Source organism: Accipiter gentilis, chromosome 14 (assembly GCF_929443795.1).
Source record: "Accipiter gentilis chromosome 14, bAccGen1.1, whole genome shotgun sequence".
NCBI classification, from domain to species: Eukaryota; Metazoa; Chordata; class Aves; order Accipitriformes; family Accipitridae; genus Astur; species Astur gentilis.
In genome coordinates this window covers 26,331,239-26,337,238 of record NC_064893.1, presented here as the reverse complement: position 1 = coordinate 26,337,238, position 6,000 = coordinate 26,331,239, and the positions used below count along the sequence as shown (strand labels likewise).

The following is a 6,000-nucleotide window of genomic DNA, read 5'->3' as shown; positions in this document are numbered from 1 at the left end:
AAGCTTCCAATGTGACTGCATCTTGTGTAGCACACTTGGACATTAAACTATGAAGAATTTTTTTTTCCTGTCAAGTGTTACAAATTGACGAAATAAGTACATCAATGTTCTCAGTCATTATCTTACTTCAGTGGCACTTTGTTTTAGTGACAGCAAAAAGGGACAGTGGAGACCAGACAGCCCCAGTGCAGTTTATCAATGAAAATCTAATATCGTCCATAAGCAGGGGAGTGGAAATCAATACTTCATTACCAAATTGTTAGTGAGGATGAAGAAGAATAGCGGGAGTTTTTTTGGCAGTCTTCTCGGTCCGGGTTGTTGTGAGTTCAATGTCAGGATCGGAGTGACGCGCAGGGGCGGGCTGGGTGTGGGAAGCCTGGGCTGGAGAGCTGGAACTAAGGCATTCGTCCTGCAAGCAGAATAATAACAACAACTATTGTTACCAAGTTTCTAATCACGATTCCAGATTTTATTGAATATATACTTTTATCAATAGACATTTCTGGAAATGAGTCAGCTTTGCTTCACTTTGTCCACCCATAGGCTCACAAAAAGCAAGAATGCAGAAATGTGAATAAAAACCCCCAGATCCTTATGTCCGTAACCGTGCAGGGATTACTGGGTAAACTCCAGCTGACGCTGTGGCTCTGCCTGGTCCACTCAGTGTGTTACTCTGCATCTCTGCTTTTCCCTCATGTTGCCTAAACCTGGGGCAATACAACGAGCTTCTTTCTACTACCAGCCAAGAATAGACTCTAAAATCCTCGTGGTGAGTTGGATATCTTGGTATCCACGTTATGTTTCATTACTTGACTATTGCTGTGTTATTTCTGGTTGTTGTGGCACCTCCCCAGCATTAAAAGCTGCTGTTCTTCTAATGGAGCTTTTCCATTGTGCAACTACTAAAAGTGCTAAGTGACTCAAGTTGTGAAGTTACTTCTACATAGAGACAGAAGGTGCTTGCTTTATTTAATTTCAAGATGTGGGTTTAAAAGTTCAGCCCAAAGCTGAGTCGTGTTTTGCTTATAACCTGAGAGAAAGACACTGAGAAAAGCGGTAGAAAAAAACAACTGGAAAAATAGGGTGAGAAATGAGGCAGGCAGTAAGTAGAGTGAAAGTCAATCTGGAGAGAGCACAAAGGAAAAAAGACCAGCAGCGGGCAAAGAGAAATATGTTGCTGAAAAATATATTATCTGTTCAAGGCCATGAACATTTCAGCAAACACAACTCAAATCCTGCGGCGTGTTGCCTGTGTTCTGGCTAAATCAACTGGAAATTCAGTAGTAGCTTTATTTAAAGTAAAATAAACTAGACTTTTCAAAAAAATTCCATATGAAAACAAAAAAGTCCATTGACTTCATGCTATTTAGTTTATGATTTGGTTTGTTTTACAATATCTTCACTTTTTCAGTTTTCACAGTGATGCTGAGTTTTGCATTGGCAACCCAAACCTGCTATGGAGAAATTGTTGGAAGGGAAGAAGAGGTTTTGGCAGCTGAATGTAGAGACTTTTGGCAACTGAGGATGCACGGAAGTCAGTTGGAAATTGCGGTGAATACCTTAGATGGTTATTCCCACTTAAAAGATAGTAAAAGCAATCCATGTTGACACTTTAAAATGTTGTCTTTAGGTTTCAGAGGTAACGTTCCAGAGCGATTCACACTTTGCAAGGCTATTATTTTTCACTGCAAAAGGACAAAGCTCTGTCAGTTTACACCTTGTTCAAATTTTAAAGAAAGCCAGAAGCCTACTATTGTAATGCCTAGCGCTGAAATACAGTAATGCCGTGAGCTGGCTCTGCTCCTGCGGCCAAGTTCTCAGCTGCAGAGTCACCCTCTGCAAACGGTCCAAGTGCAGAATGCAGAGATGGCACAGGCATTCGACTTCACCTTTCCAAGTAGTTTTTGCAGCCCTCACCAGGATGGAAAGCTATATTTGTGGCATGCCACGTAAGTCCTGCCTTGGATCATATCACGCTCTGGAGTAGCTCTGACATGCAGAGCATCTGCCTAACTCCTGGATGCAGGACACAGACATTATGGGCTGGTCCCACATAGGACAGCACGAGGGGCAGCGGTGAAACAGCCGAGCGCAGGAGCGATAACTCTTGATTAATTCAACTCTGCCTCCAGAATGTCGTTAGGACAATTAAGCAGCATGTAGTATTACTGAAAGTGCTAAATCTGGGAAGGAGTCCTGCTTTGAAGCAAAGTAACGGCAGAGTGCTGGTTCCCTGCCAGTGGGAAATATTTATCAAGGGCTTGGATTGGAAAACTGAAAAGCCAGACTCCCGCCTCTTTTTCTTTTTGATTCATTTGAGGAAGGTCCTTAGACTTTTGTATTAGACCAGCCATAAAATCAGCTTAATAATATTCCTGGTCTGGTTGCTCCCACATCACAAGGGGACCATGCACAGAGCAACTTCAAGGACTTTGTTAACCCTTGGCAGGGCACTTTAGGGGCACATCAGTCAGTGTGTAAGTCCATGAGAAACTCTTCTGGCAACAAACCTGCTTCAGAAGCCCTCGACCCTTCCTATCATTTCCACCCTATGGTATGACACAATCCTCAGCTGCAGCTCTGCAACCTTCCGTGGGTCTGTACCACCCTAGCTGAAAACTGGATCTCTTCCTGATGTGTCTCACAAAAGGCCACAGAAAGTCTTCCAAGAGGAGTCCCCAGCGCAGGGCTGGGACTGCACAGTCAACAGGAGGGTGGACACGTCTTCAACTGGTTTTGCTGCTGGAGGAAAGGTAAGATGGAACAAGGCACCTGGGAGCTGGAGGGGATTCTCTGCACTGTTGCATGTGTGCGGGCAGTTTTGGTTTAGCGCTGATACAAAAGGCATTTGTGACAGTCATATAAACTTTTGAGGCTCAGTGTTCATATGCTTGACTAACGGTAACATCCACAGATGACTAAAATCAATTGGGACTTAGCATTGATTTCAATGGGATAAGTGCTTCACCCCTAGGTCTTTTGGCCAACCAAAGTCTCCATCCTTGGTTTGTTGTTGTTTTTTTTTTTTTTTTGCATTGATATCACTGCAGGCTGGGACAGGACTTTGGGAAATTAATTAGTGTGAGCCCTGATCAATAAGGGTCATAGTTTATGTATTTCATTATCAAGTCTCTAAGAGATTCAGGGAGTATGCGGAGAGCTTGTCACCCGCAGTCTAGGGCATAGCAGCTTGGACATTCAAACAGCGCTTGACGGGCAAAGTTTGTTGCTTTCTGGGCATTTCTTGAAATGTAGTTCATCGTGTACCATAAAGAAAACTCTATCTTTTAAATTATGTTATGAAAAAGCAGTTGAAAGTGTTCATTATGCTGATGTCTTGTACAGCATATGTGAAATATCAGTTGCAGATACTGAAGCTTTGCTTTTATTTAACATTAATTATCAAGCCATCAACAGATGTAAAAAGTTGCATCTATTTTAATGCAGATGTGTCAGGACTCAGGATTCCTTCTAACAATCATCTTCCCACTCCTCATCCACAGCACAGCTTCCCTTTCCTCGTTCAAATCTTGCCGTAAAAACACAGCTGTGAAACCTTTGAAATAGGAACTCTCAAACACGTCTGCAATCCGAGACAACTGTCAACTGTATGTCAACAGCTAATCGTGCATGTGTCCGGCCTCCGCGGGCTGGCACCGGTGCTGCTCAGCTGTGCTCCTTAGCCCCTGCATGACTCCTGGTTCATGCGAGCAGCGGTGAGCTCGCTCCTTCTTTCATGCACACACGTGCACACACGTGCCAAATCCCATGCTTTTGTTTGCTCCCTCTAGTCTCCTTTTTCTCTTTTCTCCATGGCCCAAAGCCACACTAACCGAATGATGCAGCTTCCTGGGGGACAGGACACGGGCTGCCTGCTCGTGGGGTGGGTTTTAAGTTCTTCACTTGGGGATTGCTGTCACCGTTTGCTTTTTGGTTTCTGCAGGAGAACACCGACCACTTCAGTGGCACGGTCCAAGGTGTGATGGTACCCTAGAGTCAGGCAGATGACAGCAGGTTCATATGCTCATACTGGTTTTTTTTTTTTTTTGTATTTCCAGATCTTTGCTAATATCATTTTATCATCTAGTAGTGTAATAGGATAATAAAAATGACAATACGTATCTGTGATCCACCCACCAAAGTCCACGGAAGTCTATGGATCAAAAGCTCTTCATGCTGCTGCTGTACCTATAGTAATAAATTGCAGGACTCTTAAAAGGCCAAACAGAAAGACACAGACAGTCCCTTTGTGGTTACCAAACATGTTATCTCTAGATGTCATTTTTGACCTACTTTTGCTAGATTTTTACAGCAGCAGAAAATCTGTTCCTTAAAGAATCGTGCTCACGTGCGTAATACCTAGATAGGGAGAAAAAGCAAATCTGGATATATTTTATTTCATTTAGGACTCCTCTCACCATGAATTACAATATTACTGACTCTAAATGCCTTCTCGTTACCCATAATTATAACTAAAATTATATCAGTCTAAACAGTAACTACTCAAATGATTCATCTTGATTGTAAGGAGCATGCTCTTCTAAGTTATGCCTGCCCATCCATTTTAAAGCCTTGCGGCAGGAAAAGCTTTCCAGAAGGTCATTTAACAGCACATTAAATAAATAAACAGAACATATTTGTTTCAGAAAACACACTCTAATATGGTGGGAAAGCACTTTGGGAGAGGTAAGAATAACTCTTGTGAAAACTAATACTTTCAGCTCTTCTTCATTCTTGCTGAGGGTGCAGCGCCCACCCAAACACACGCAGAGGCTCCACGTGATGCCAGCAGGAAAAGGTCCTTAATGTTCTTTAATACCGACGGGTGCCGTGCCAAGAAGCTGCACTGTGCACTGCACAGAAGTGGCAGCCAGCTGCTGCCCAGCAGCCGAGCATGGGGAGAGGAGGACGCAGCAGCACAACCCACCGTGGTCACCAGCAGGTCCCTGAGCCCCTCGTGTCCCTGCAGAAGGCACCGGACTTCACGTATGCTGGCCGTGCTGTGGGCCACGCGGAGAGGGGAGAGTGGAAAATGGTCTTTATTGTAAAAGTAAAACATATTTCTGTCCTGTGATCTAAGCTTATGAGAATGCGGGACAAGATAATGGAAAAGAAATGTGGGCTCTAGCTCAGATGTTCCTGGGGTGTGTCTGCCTAAATACAAAACTGTCTGACTCTGGTAACACCCAGGTGCAGGAATTCAGAGACCTCATTGCCTGGGATGATGGAAACTACACTTAATAAAGACTTGAAGTCGTTAAGTTGCATTTATCTCAGGAAATCCTTTGTTGAAGACACTTTGTTCAGAGGCTAAGGCCAAGGCCAGATAAGAGACCTCTGGATTTCAGCAGCAAGATCATCAGAGCACGCATCTGCGGCTGGTGCAAAACACCTTCTCTGTAGGAGGTTAATGAAGTTAGGCTGACTTACCTCAGCTGGCCTGGCCCAACAGTTTTGCCATATAAAAGAAGAATGTGCTTTTTGAGTTTCTTATTTCCAGAAACTTCTGTTATCTGTGCATACAGTTTTGTATGACAGATTTTTTTAGCTGTGACCTGGCTGAGCAAAATTCTTAAGCATATGCCTATTCGTATTGTGCACAGTGCAGTAAACACAGTGATCGGTTTCTGCCAGGAACTGTACTTTAATGGTACCAAACACCATGGCTGGGCTGCACAGATGCAGCAATGCTGACATTTTAGGGGCACACCTGTGCAGGCATGTATGTGTACCAATCATGCTGCCTGAGACCTAAGAGAGAGATGCAAAAATTCTTCTGCATATACATAATATTTTATGTACAAATAAATACAATATAAAGATATAAATATATTTTTACATGTAAGTATATATATATATGTATTTCTAGACAAAAAGCAGCCCAGTCAGACCTACTGAATATGTGCAGCGGTGCCCAGCTCACTAGGGTTACTAGACATCCCTGAACAAATACTGTTAGATCCTCCAAATCCACCTGAACAACATGGCTTGAGAAAATGC

The 6,000-nt window shown here is 43.3% G+C and overlaps 1 protein-coding gene across 1 annotated transcript in view; it reads right to left on the bottom strand.

The window, feature by feature from the left end:
• Positions 1-229: 229 nt before the first annotated feature.
• The window catches only part of TSHZ2 (teashirt zinc finger homeobox 2), a 222,885-nt gene continuing 217,114 nt past the window's right edge, over positions 230-6,000 (bottom strand). The window contains exon 3 of the mRNA XM_049817127.1: positions 230-409. The gene's annotated coding sequence lies outside the window, so the exon portion shown is untranslated. The remainder of the gene's footprint in view (positions 410-6,000) is intronic.